Genomic DNA, 13649 nt, shown 5'->3' on the forward strand with positions numbered 1-13649 from the left:
TCAGAAGACATTGTCTCAGGATAAAGGATCACCAATTTAAGACTGAGATGAGGAGGGTTTTTTTCCTCCCAGAGGGTTGTGAGACTCTGGAACTCCTTGTCATAGAGACCTGTGGATTAATTGGACATATCTCTTAAAGAGTAGGCCTTCCCTGTGCTGTAAGATTCTGAATCTATGATCTTTTGTAAGGTTTTTCTTATTTAAGTAGGTGAAAATCAATTTAGATATTACTTTCAGCTGTTTTTGTTCATTCATTCATAGTTTCTGAGCATCATTGGCCAGGTCAGCTTCTATTGCCCATCTTTGATTTCCCTTAAAGAGGTCATGTTGAACCAGTGCAGTTCATAAGGTTCTTGGATACACACAATGCCCTGAGGGAGGGAGTTCCAGGATTTTGACCTGGCAACACTGAAGGAACACTGGTATTTCCAAGTGAGGATGGTGAGTGGCTTAAAGTGGAATTTGCAGATAGTGATGTTCCCATGTATCTGCTACCCTGATCTTACTGGCGATAGAGGTCAAGGTTTGGAAGGTGTTATCTAAGGAGTCTTAGTGAGTCATGCAGCGCTTTCTGTAGATAGTATACACTGCTAGTACTGAGAGTAGGTTGTGGAAGGAGTGAAATTTGAAGGTAGTGGATGGGCTATCGATCAACTACATTGCATCATCTTGGATGATGAATGGATTTTTAAATGGAGCTTCCTCCATCACACTCAGGATTTGTACTTTGTAGCAGATGGTCAGGTTTTGGGGAGACAGGAGATGAGTTACTTGTCAAAGGATGTTTAACCTGAACCTTGTCACCATCATACAGTAAATCCTCTGTATCATGAAATCACAAATAACAAATTTGCTTATCCATGTATAAACATAAGTATCAACAAAATTCAACACCTGTGGGAAACCTGGCCTATCCCTGATTTTTACACTATTTTTAAATGAGCTCTGCATTCCCAAATTTCATCATTCGTAGGGATTCTGTGGAACAGAACCCTCACAGAGACAAAGGAATGATGGTATTTATACAGCTGGTCCAGTTGAGTTTCTGATCAATGGTAACCCCAAGTATGTTGATATTGAGAAATTCGGTGATGATAACACTATTGAATGTCAAAGGGTGCTGGTTAGATTCTCCATTACTGGAGATGGTCATTGCCTGGCATTTTGGAGGCATAAATATTGCTTCTGCTTGTCAGCCCAAGCCTGAATATTGTCCAGATCTTGCTGTTTTTGAATGTGGATTGCTTCAGTATCTGAGGAGTCACTAATTGCATTTCTTACATGTTCCACTGCTGGTGAAGTTTGCATTTTATTTTATCTTGAATTAATCACATGATCTTTTTCAAGAAATGTGATACAGTGTTCTAATTAATCTATAACACATCTACAATAAGCATTGCAAACCTGTATTCTCGGCATTGGACCCGAGTAGCATTATGAAAGAAATTAGGCTCATTTTTAAAAAAATTGCTGTAAGCATTTCCTTGAACAGAATACTTGGTTCTTGTACCAACTGATCAATCTCATTAATATTTAGCAGTTTTAAAAAAGTAATTATTTCCAGTGCTTTGCCTACAAATGCCAATTTGATGCCAGTTATCAATAAAACATAAGGTTATAGTCAGGATTTTGTATTGTCTTTTACCTAATTACATCAATTGAGGGCAGATTATTGGTCTGCTAATGTGTGCACAATTTGCACATTTCATTGCCTTGTATACTGGGAAAATATATGAGCCTTTTAATGATCTCTGCAATATCTCAGCTAAGCACCAGTCCCAACCAGGCTCTTAGCTGACAATGAAGTGTCAGTCAGTTGTGAATCCAAATCCCACTCAAGCCCAGTAACCCAGGCTGGCCAACCAGGAGGTGCTGCACTGTTGTAGGTAGCATCATTTGGAAGCGATTTTAAACTGAGACCCCACCTTCATTTTCAGGTAGAAATAAAAGATCCCACATTCTATTTAGAAGAAAAGCAGGTGAATCCTCCCTAATGTCCCAGTCATTATTAATCCCCAACCAATATTCATCAAAACCTTACCCCAGTACTTTTTTGTGAAAGCTTTCTGTTTGCAAATTGTCTGCTGTGTTTCCTCATGACAACAATGACAACACTTTAAAACACCGCACTGCTCACAAAGAGCTTTGAGATTTCTAGTTGGTGAGGAGAGGCACTGTATAAATCCATCCTTTTATTCCTGATGAAGGGCTTTTGCCCGAAACGCGATTTTGCCTGTCCTCGGATGCTGCCTGAATTGCTGTGCTCTTCCAGCACCACTGATCCAGAAACTGTATAAATCCAGATCTTTCTCAATGTCCTGCATTATAGCTGAGATCCAAAATCATTTGATTTAGTGACAAACTTACTACCAATGGGATTGAGTTGATAGATTTTAAATTGTGACTTATTTCTGGGAATAATCAATAAGCAATAAGATACTTTACAAATACATGTTCTTCAATCATCTCATACCTTATTCTTTGCTCATTCCATCCAAAAGAAATTGAAAACTTCATTCAACTATAAATGTTTGCCATGAAAAAGTTATGCACAGATTTTAAGGCTTCCCTCAAATCTTTATAAATTTTTCCACTTCCCTTAAATTACTGAATTCAGCATCAAAATCATGTTGCCTGTTTCCAAATAAATTCGATAATCAGTTTTGTCACAAAGCGGTCCAAATTTATCTTGAATTTATTTTGACCAATTCTGTAAGGATCAATGGAAGTGAATAACCAGATGTGTGGAGGTATGGAATGTGTTCTGAAGAAACCTAACAAGGTAGACTTCCTCCCGAGTGTGTCTCAGAGGCAAGGTAGATCGCATCACAGCGATAATTCCTGTGCATTGGCAGTTTGAAGAATACTGATACTGTCAAACCAAGCAGAAAGTGTTATCAGCAACATCTTCCTTCAGTATTTTACAGACATGTCACTCCTGAGTCTGCATGTTGATAACTACTGGCTGAACTTAAGATCATCAATTTAGCCTACACTCTTCCATTCCCAAATAGAGAGTTGTTTTCAGGGCTGACATTGGGAGGCAGATTGCTCAGTGGTTAACACCGCTACTAGGGACCTGGGTTCAATTCCACCCTTGGGCGACTATGTGGAGTTTGCACATTCTCTCTGTGTCTGCGTGGGTTTCCTCCCACAGTCCAAAGGTGTGCAGCTTAGGTGGATTGGCCATGGGAAATGCAGGGTAGAGGGTGTGTGTCTGGGTGGGCTGCTATTTGGAGAGTCGGTGTGGACTTGATGGGCTGAATAGCTTGCTCCCATGCTGTAGGGATTCTATAATCAAAGAATGAACTTTCCAGTTTGCAGGAAGCAATTTATTGCCATATCAGGTCAGGATCTAGAAGTCCAATGTGGTAGCACGTCCATCAAAAAGCAAGAAACTAGAATGGGTTAAAGACACACATGAGAGGTTTGTAATTTTCAAAGCCATGATAAACAGGGAAGAATATGGTGTTTTAAATGTTTATTGCTCCCTGCCCTTCCCCTCAAATTTTTGGTAGATGCATTCTCTAAATTAATCAGTCTTGAGTCCCAGCATATCATGATAGGGGGAAATGTTAATTGTCTCATGGATCCCACAGTAGGCAGGTTGCCCAAAGGCCCCCTGATACCCTCTGTACAAACTGAACAAGGAGTGGATCTGTGTGTGGAGTTAGAGTTGGTGGACATCTGGAAGTGAATCCACCCTACAGGCAGGGAGTTTATGTTTTTCTCCAATCCACACAGGTGCCACACCAGGATTGATTTCTTTTTCTGACCCCCATGGCAACCCTGGACTTGGTGGCACCTTGCACGATCGGTAATATTACCATCTCTGATCACGCTCCAGTGTACCTGTTGATTAAGATTAAGGACGTTATAGTGGGTCCAAGGCACTGGCGAATGGATCCCTTTATCCTCATGGATAATAGGTTTGTGGAGTATTTCTCTAGGGAATTTCAGGCATTCTGAGACATTAACTCCGGCTCGGTTAGTAGCCTGTCCGTCCTTTGGGCAACTGCCGAAGCCTATGCTGGGGGTTAGTTATTTCCTACTCTGCCAGTAGGATGCGGCAGAAGGGCAAGCAGCAATGTCTCCTTGAAGCATGGGTGAAGGCAGCTGAGAAGATTTACTTTGACAGGCCCTTGTTGGTCAAGTTACAGAGGATTATGTCACTGTGGTTTGCATTGAATTCCATGCTCACGCAGACAGCAAAGAAGGAGCTTACTTTCACAAAGCAAAGGTTATATGAGCACAGTGACAAGCCAAAGCCAGGCAAATACTTAGCATATCTCACCAGGAAAAGGAGTGCCACTCAAGCCATTACGGCGATTAGGGAAGGGTCTGTGAACCAGCATGAGATTCCAAAAAGATTAATGTGGCATTCCAGAGATTTTACTCTGACTTATATCAGTCTAAGGGTTGTGAGGAGGGGCACGCCAAGATGGAGTCCTTTTTCAAGGATCTGGAGCTCCCGGGCATGATCCCTGAACAGGAGTCTTTTCTCAATGCCCTCTTATCAGAGCAAGAGGTACAGGAGGCTGTGCAGCAGCTTCTGTAAGGAATTTATAAACATACTGTCAGGCCTGATGCTCAAAATGTTCAGTGACTCCCACCATTGTCTCCCACCATCTCTAAGAGAAGCCAATATTTCCCTTATTGTTAAAAAAGGCAAGGTCCCAGAGGACTTTACTTCTTACAGGCCCTTTTCACTCTTAAATGTGGACTTTAAAATCCTTGCTAGGACTCTTGAATTAAGGCTGGAGGTCTGTGTTACTTCTATTGTTAAAGAAAACTAGACGGGCTTCACAAAGGGCCGCAAATCCTCCAATAATGTTAGGAGGCTGCTTAATATAATTCAAGCAGGTCAACAGCAGTCAATACAAAGATTGGTGATTTCTCTAGATGCAGAGAAGGCATTTGACTGAGTTGAGTGCCGTACCTTTTCTATACTCTCGACCGGTTTGGTCTGGGCGAAGTATTTATAAGATGGGTAAAGGTTCTCTACAGTGACCCTCTTGCTGCGGTCATCACCAACAGGGTACGATCAAGCAATTTTAATATTTTTAGGGGCAGCCAGCAGGGCTGTCCGCTTTCACCGTTGCTTTTTACGTTGGTGATTGAAGCATTGGCAGAGATCATTCATAGGGATCCCAATATAACAGCTCCAGAAGTGGGGTCAAAATTACAGAAGATTTCATTGTATGCAGACGATGTCCTAATTTTTTTTCTCAAATCCAGCAGTTTCGGTGCCTTGCTTGATACAATGCATCAGTGCATTTGGCGCCTTTTTGAGGTACAAGATTAATCTTACAAAATCAAAGGCTATGCCTCTGGGTGGTCTAATGAAGGTGCTAGGTCTTGAGGGCGAGTTTTATGTATTTGGGCATATTCATTACTCCAGTTCTGGATCAGCTGTTGAAAGCCAATTTTGTTCAATTATTTGACAAAATCAAACAAGACCTGGTTCGGTCAGATAGCTCTTATTAAGATGAGTATTCTTCCACATTTGTTGTATCCTATATGAATGATTTTCGATAAGCAAACATTCAGGAGACTGAACGGCTGGTTCAGCTCTTTTATTTGGCATCGGATGCGGCCCCCTCATTAAATTAGCCAAACTGCAACTGCCTCACAGACTGGGGGGGGAGTGGATCTCCCAGACATTAAAAACTATCAACTAAGCTCACTTTTATCTTACGTGAGTGATCGGATTTGTGGGGACCCTTTTTCAATATGGTTAGATATTGAAACCTCTCAGGCAAGGTGCTCCCTTACTAACTTGGTGTTTTTGGACAAAATGAGGAGAGTTAGGGAATATTGCCATAATCCAATAGTTATCGATACTGTTAAAGCATGGAGGGCAATTCGGCAGAGGGAAGGCAATATTGGCAAAACATCTTTTCTTATACCTATGGCGGGTATGCTGGGTTTTCAGCTGGGGCTGATGGATTCAGGATTCAAACATTGGGCAGCTAGGGGTGTGTCTTCCATGGGCGATTTACTTGAGGGAGACACAATGATGTGTTAGCACGGAAATACGAGCTATCTAGCAGGGACCTCTTTCATTTTTTTCAAGTTAGGGATTTTGTTCAAAAAAAGACTACAGTTTTGACTGATTCCCTACAAATCCGACATAGAGAGGAGGGTGCTCAGTGCTAGGAGTACACTTTCTGTCAGCACTTTATATCATCAATTGGGGTCGATCATGAGGTCGATCAACTCTGCAGGGTGTGGGAGAGAGAGCTGTGTGTTGAGGTCTCCTCAGAGGCATGGGAAGATACTTGGAAAATGCAAGAAAGATATCAATTTGCAATAGGACCCATGTTTTACAGTTGAAGATTCTCCGCATGGTCCACTTGGCTCCAGACCATTTGTCAAAATTTAAACCAAGGCTATCTTCAACATGTCCCAAGTGCAAGGTTGGTACGGGCACTCTTACCCATTGTCTCCGGTCCTGTGGCAGGCTTCAAACATACTGGAGTGCTGTGGCAGGTACAATGGAGGGGGTTTTGGGTCTAAGGGCTGAGAAGGACCCGATCTCTCTTCTTCTGGGCCTGCCCAGTGTGTTCCCTGTAAATGCGCATTAGAAAAAACTTTTCAACATCCTCACTTTCTGCGCAAGAAAGACTATCTTGCTTGGTTGGGTATCCGAAAATCTCCCAGGCCTGTCGAGTTGGCGTAAGATTGTTATAGAGCTTATTCCCTTCGATATTCTCACAATTATGATACACCACAAAACTGAGAATTTCTATAAGACATGGCGGTCTGTTTTAGATAACCTGGACACAGATTTGTCTGCCACACTAATAAGGGCTTTGATACAACAGTAAGCATTGTGCTTTACGAGTCCAATATCCAGAGAGGAGGAATTGTGAAAGCATGAATAGGTGAAAATTAAAGCTCTCGATATTCAAAAGTTAGTGTTTTGTTTTGCTGAGCTGTATTATTATTATTTATTAGTTTGTTGTTAGTTATTTATTTAGTTAAGTAGTTAGTTGGGTTTTTAAATATATATATTTTTATATATATTTATACATATTTGTGGGGGGGGCATGGTGGCTCAATGGTTAGCACTGCTGCCTCACAGCACCAGGGTCCTGGGTTCAATTCCAGCCTCAGGTGACTGTCTGTGTGGAGTTTACATATTCTCCCTGTGTCTGTGTGGGTTTCCTCTGGGTGCTCCAGTTTCCTCCCACAGGTCAAGTGAATTGGCAATGCTAAATTGTCCGTAGTGTTCGATGCATTAGTTAGAGGGAAATGCAGGGTAGGGGAATGGGTCTGGGTTGGTTAATTTTCGGAGGGTCGATGTGGACTTGTTGGGCCAAATAGCCTGTTTCCATACTGTAGAGAATTTAATCTAATCTAACATTTGTACATGAGGGCGGTTTGGGTTTTTAACATTTTGTTTTGATGTTCCTTCTTTGTATTGTTTTGTATTTATTGTAATGTTAAAAATCTATTTTTCAATAAAATATATTTTTAAAAAAAGCAAGAAAGACATTTCACCCCTAGGTATTTTAAACGTAATGTGACTAAAATATATTTCTAATCATAGGTTTATTCTGTTGTGAAATAAAGAAGTTATGCCTGAATATCATCTGAGACAAGCGTGTATTGGTTATCGTTCAAACATCATTAAAACATAGCCTTGCAAAATTGGAGACTTCTGCCCTGGTTTTACACTTGAGAAATTGTCATAACTGGATTTGATTTCTCTCTTGTCATATCTGACTGATGAATGAAATGTTTTGACAAAATATTACCTTCAGTAGCAGCGACCCTGAAATGTGTCAATTCCTGACCTTCACACCTTCACACCAGTTAGGATCAATTGGCTTTCTGGGGTTTTTTTTCCATCAGATGTCTCTGGGCGAAGCAATATAAACCTGACTTGTAAGGACAGCTGCTGTGCATTGACCACAGTTCATCTGTTTTTTTCTGACTGCAGAAGTATTAGCCACAGGGTGAGATGGTGTGGAAGGGTGGTCTCATCACGTTGGCAGCTCCCAACTGTGGAAATGGATGCTGCTGACAGATTGACAGATCAAAATTTGACTGTGGACCCATCCAACACCAACAGGTTTATGACTAGGATATCAGAGAGCAGCACAGGAAGAGTGTACATTGCTGCTTTGCCATCACTTCCTGAATAAAATGCGAATCACCTCCTTTCGCATCTGAACTGGGTAATATTAGCAACTTCCAAGACAAAGAACTCCAGGCATAACCACAGTGTTATTGCATGATGTTAATTTTAAAAGTACCTGCTGTGTCAGGAGCACCATGGTCCTTTTTTAAAAAGAATAATAACATCTTTCATGTTCTCTGGATGTCCCACATGGTGTGTAGTTCACAAATTAATTTCAAAGTATAGCTGTGGTGCATTTCAGGATCATTTGTACACAGGAAGGACTCGTTAAGGAGCAGTCAGACCAGTTTCTGATGTTACTGATTGAGGGGGGACTGTCAACACAGACACTCATTGCTTTTCTTCAAACCATGTCGGGAAACCCTTTTTCAGGATCCATTCCAAACAGGGAATGAGGCCGTGCCGTGGTTCCAAGGCTTGCTTCTAAAGCCTGCCTTTCTGACCATGTAGCATGCCCTCAGTAATGCAGGGAGGTGTCAGCCCAGATCATATACTCAAATTCTGCAGGAGCAGGACGATGACCTTGTAACTTCGAAAATACTTCCAACTGCGTCAAACTTGTGTTGGATTGGAATATGAGGAAGCACTGTGGTCTTCTTGCACAATACAGTGGGCACTGTGAGAGGGTCAGTGCTAAGGGAGTGCCACACTGTCAGAGGGTCAGTGCTGATGGAGCGGGCACTGTCAGAGGTTCAGTGCTAACGGAGCGGATATTGTTAGAGGGTCAGCACTGAGGGAGTGCTGCACTGTCGGAGGGTCAGCTCTCTGGGAAAGCTGCACTGTCGGAGGGTCAGTACTGAGGGAGTGCTACACTGTCAGAGGGTCAGTACTGAGGGAGTACTACACTGTCAGAGGGTCAGTACTGAGGGAGTACTACACTGTCAGAGAGTCAGTACTGAGGGAGTACTACACTGTCAGAGAGTCAGTGCTGAGGGAGTGCCACACTGTCGGAGGGTCAGTACTGAGGGGGTGCCATACTGTCAGAGGGTCAGTGCTGAGGGAATGCTGCACTGTCCAAGGGTCAATATTGAGGGAGTGCTGCACTGTGGGAGGGTCAATACTAAGAGAGTGCCACACTGTCAGAGGGTCAGTGTTGAGAGAGCGGGCTGTTGGAGGATCAGTGCTAAGGGAGTGCCACACCGTTGGAGTGTCAGTGCTGAGGAAGTGCACACTGTCAGAGGGTCAGTGCTGAGGGAATGCCGCACTGTCGGAGGGTCAGTACTGAGGGAGTGCCGCACTGTCAAAGGGTCAATATTGAGGGAGTGCTACACTGTCAGAGGGTCAGTGCTGAGAGAGTGCCGCACTGTCGGAGGGTCAGTGCTGAGAGAGTGCCGCACTGTCGGAGGGTCAATATTGAGGGAGTGCTACACTGTCAGAGGGTCAGGGCTGAGGGAGTGCCGCACTGTCCGTGGGTCTGTGCTGAGAGAGTGCCGCACTGTCGGAGGGTCAGTGCTGAGGGAGTGCTGCACTGTCAGAGGGTCAGTGCTGAGGGAGTGCCGCACTGTCAGGCAGGAAGGTAAGGGTCGTGCGAGGGAGCCGTGGTTTAATAAGGAATTGGAATCCCTTGTTAAATGGAAGAGGGCGGCCTATCTCAAGATGAGACGTGAAGGTTCAATTGGGGCGATTGAGAGTTATAGGGTAGCCAGGAAGGACCTGAAGAGAGAGCTAAAAGCAGCAAGGAGGGGACATGAAAGGTCCTTAGTCGATAGGATTAGGGAAAACCCTAAGGCTTTCTATAGGTATGTTAGGAATAAAAGAATGACTAGGGTAGGAATAGGTCCAGTCAAGGATAGTAGTGGGAAGTTGCGTGTGGAGGCGGAAGAGATTGGGGAGACACTGAATGAATACTTTTCTTCAGTATTTACTCAGGAACAGGGCATTGTTGTAGATGAGAATACTGAGTCACAAATAAGTAGAATGGATGGCTTTGAGGTATGTAGAGAAGAGGTGTTGGAAATCCTGGAAAAGGTGAAAATTGATAAGTCCCCTGGGCCTGATGGCATTTATCCTAGGATTCTCTGGGAAGCAAGGGAGGAGATTGCAGAGCCATTGGCCTTGATTTTTATGTCCTCTTTGTCTACAGGAGTAGTCCCAGAAGACTGGAGGATAGCAAATGTGGTTCCCTTGTTCAAAAAGGGGAGTAGGGATAGCCCTAGTAACTATAGGCCGGTGAGTCTCACGTCTGTTGTGGGCAAAGTCTTAGAGAGAATTGTAAGGGATAGGATTTATGCACATCTGGATAGGAATAATGTGATCAAGGATAGTCAGCATGGTTTTGTGAAGGGCAAGTCGTGCCTCACAAACCTTATTGAATTCTTTGAAAAGGTGACGAAGGAGGTTGATGAGGGGAAAGCGGTAGATGTGGTATATATGGATTTTAGTAAGGCGTTTGATAAGGTTCCCCATGGTAGGCTACTGCAGAAAATACGGAGATATGGCATTGAGGGTGAATTGGAGGTTTGGATTAGGAATTGGCTGGATGGAAGAAGACAGAGGGTAGTAGTTGATGGCAAAGTTTCTTCATGGAGTGCCGTCACTAGCGGTGTTCCGCAAGGATCTGTTTTGGGACCATTGCTGTTTGTCATTTTTATAAATGACCTGGAAGAGGGGTTAGAAGGTTGGGTGAGCAAGTTTGCGGATGATACGAAAGTCGGAGGAGTTGTTGACAGTGAGGAAGCATGTGGCAGGTTACAGCAGGATATAGAGAAGCTGCAGAGCTGGGCAGAAAGGTGGCAGATGGAATTCAATGTAGCTAAGTGCGAGGTGATTCACTTTGGGAAGAATAACAAAAAGATGGGGTACTGGGCTAATGGTCGGATACTTGGTAGTGTGGATGAACAGAGGGATCTTGGTGTCCATGTACACAGATCTCTGAAAGTTGCCACCCAGGTAAATAGTGCGGTGAGGAAGGCATATGGCGTACTGGCTTTTATTGGTAGAGGAATTGAGTTCCGGAGTCCTGAGGTCATGATGCAGTTGTATAAGACTCTGGTACGGCCGCATCTGGAATATTGTGTGCAGTTTTGGTCGCCATACTATAGGAAGGATGTGGAGGCATTGGAACGGGTGCAGAGGAGGTTTACCAGGATGTTGCCTGGTATGGAAGGAAAATCGTATGAGGAAAGACTGAGGCACTTGGGGCTGTTTTCACTCGAGAAAAGAAGGTTTAGGGGTGACTTGATTGAGGTGTACAAGATGATTAGGGGGTTAGATAGGGTAGACAGTATGAACCTTTTCCAGCGTATGGAGTCGGGTATTACAAGGGGGCATAGCTTTAAATTAAGGGGGGGTAGATATAGGACTGATGTTAGGGGTAGGTTCTTCACTCAGCGAGTCGTTAGTTCATGGAATGCCCTGCCAGTAACAGTGGTGGACTCTCCCTCTTTATGGGCATTTAAGAGGGCATTGGATAGGTATATGGAGGATAGTGGGTTAGTGTAGTTTAGGTGGGCTTGGATCGGCGCAACATCGAGGGCCCAAGGGCCTGTACTGCGCTGTATTCTTCTATGTTCTATGTTCTATGTTCTATGTCAGTGCTGAGGGAGTGCCGCACTGTTGGAGAGTCAGTGCTGAGGGAGTGCTGCACTGTCAGAGGGTCAGGGCTGAGGGAGTGCCGCACTATTGGAGAGTCAGTGCTGAGGGAGTGCTGCACTGTCAGAGGGTCAGGGCTGAGGGAGTTCCGCACTGTCCGTGGGTCAGTGCTAAGGGACTGCCGCACTGTCAGAGGGTCAGGGCTGAGGGAGTGTTACACTACTGGAGATGGTGTGTATTGGATGGAATGTAAAACCAGGGCCTGTTTGGGTGTTGTAAAAGATTCCATGTCACTGTTTTGAAGGAGAATAGGGGAGTGGTGTCTGCTGACTTAATGGCCAATATTTATCCATTTATTAAAATCACAAAATAGATTCTCTGACCATTATCAGATTGCTGTTTGTGGCAGCTTGCTGTGCGTGGTTTCCTGCATTGCAGCATCTCACAAGGTGCCTGCTGATTGTGAGAAACAGTGTATAAAAGGTGAACTCTCTTTATTTCCTGGTCCCTATACCAATGTGTAGTGTCCTGACTAGGACATTACTGGCTGATGCCTGGTGGCAGTGGGTCCTGAGTCAGGTAGACCTGAGTTAGCACCACTGCCAGCTTGTCCCAAGCTTTCCAGTTTTAATTGCTTGGAGCTGATTAGTTACCTGGCCAAGGGCTACAGGCATCTTTCCAAAACCCAAACTATTAACCGTGTTTCACCCCTGAATGCACCAATTAATAAACAAACATTCTTGCTGTTTCAGTAAGAACCTTGCACAAGACATTATTGAGAGAAGCTGAACAGGCTGGGGCTGTTTTCCCTGGAGCATTGGAGGCTGAGGGTTGACCTTCATGAGGTTTATAAAATCATGAGGAGCATGGTTAGGGTGAACAGACACAGTCTATTTTCCCCAGGGTAGGGGAATCCAAAACGACAGGGCATAGGTTCAAGGTGAGAGGAGAAAGGTTTAAAAGGGAACTCAGGGGCAACTTTTTCACACAGAGGGTGGTATGTGTATGGAATGAGCTGTCAGAGGAAGTGGCGGAGGCTGGTACAATTGTAACATTTAAAAGGCATTTGGATGGGTATATGAATAGGAAGGGTTTGGAGGGATATGGGCCGGGTGCTGGCAGGTGGGATTAGATTAGGTTAGGTATCTGGTCGGCATGGACGGGTTGGACCAAAGGCTCTGTTTCTGTGCTGTCCATCTCTATGATTCTATAATTGCAGGGAATATTTAGTCAAGAGTTCTGCAGAAGTTAATGGGCAGTGACCATTTCTTCGTCCCTCACAGTGTTAAAGTCTGCAAGAAACTGCAGGCTTCTCCTGACAACATTCCTACAGGGCTTTGATCTCAAACACAATCAGAAATTGCTGGAGAACTTCAGCAGGTCTATGGAGAGAAAGCAGAGTCAACGTTTCAGGTCCAAAGTGACTCTTTCTCAGTCTGCAGTTCTAAATTCAGGTTAATCTCCATCGTCGAGAGTGGTTTACAACCCCTCTCTCACCTCCACCCCCACCCCGCAGTATTTTGCAGGGTCTCTCTCCCTATTGTACATTTCCTGACTGTAATCCTGGAAAGGTACTTCTGTAAAACATCGACCTGGTGACGGTGAAGCAGTGAGCACTTTCTGAGTGTGGAGGTTTGCCAAATAATCATGTGGGACTCTTGCAGCACTCAATATCATAGCCACAAAACCAAAAAAAAAACCCCACACCAACCCCCAAAGGGATGGGAGTTTAAGGCAGAAACAGAGGGAGAGGGTGCTCCCATTTGGGCTTCTCCCGGGGCTGGAGCTGCTCCGTGTACGAGGGAGGGAGGGAGGGAGGGAGCATGTTCGAATCCCACGCAGTTCCTATTGCTCCGAGTCGCAGCCAGTAGCGATGACATGTGATCACTCATTCATTCACAGCAACCACACAGCCCGAGCCTTTTAAATGACATCAGGCTGATGCTAGCGCTGCAGCTGCATTCCCTGG

At 44.3% G+C, this 13649-nt stretch overlaps 1 protein-coding gene across 7 annotated transcripts in view; it reads left to right on the forward strand.

Moving 5' to 3' along the window:
- LOC122557603 (SH3 and multiple ankyrin repeat domains protein 2-like) overlaps window positions 1-13649 on the forward strand; it is a 1564835-nt gene that overhangs the window by 937601 nt on the left and 613585 nt on the right. The window lies entirely within an intron of this gene.

This window comes from Chiloscyllium plagiosum, unplaced genomic scaffold (genome assembly GCF_037043375.1).
Source record: "Chiloscyllium plagiosum isolate Xiang-an unplaced genomic scaffold, Cpla_swu_hap1 HiC_scaffold_18, whole genome shotgun sequence".
In the NCBI taxonomy this organism is placed as follows: domain Eukaryota; kingdom Metazoa; phylum Chordata; class Chondrichthyes; order Orectolobiformes; family Hemiscylliidae; genus Chiloscyllium; species Chiloscyllium plagiosum.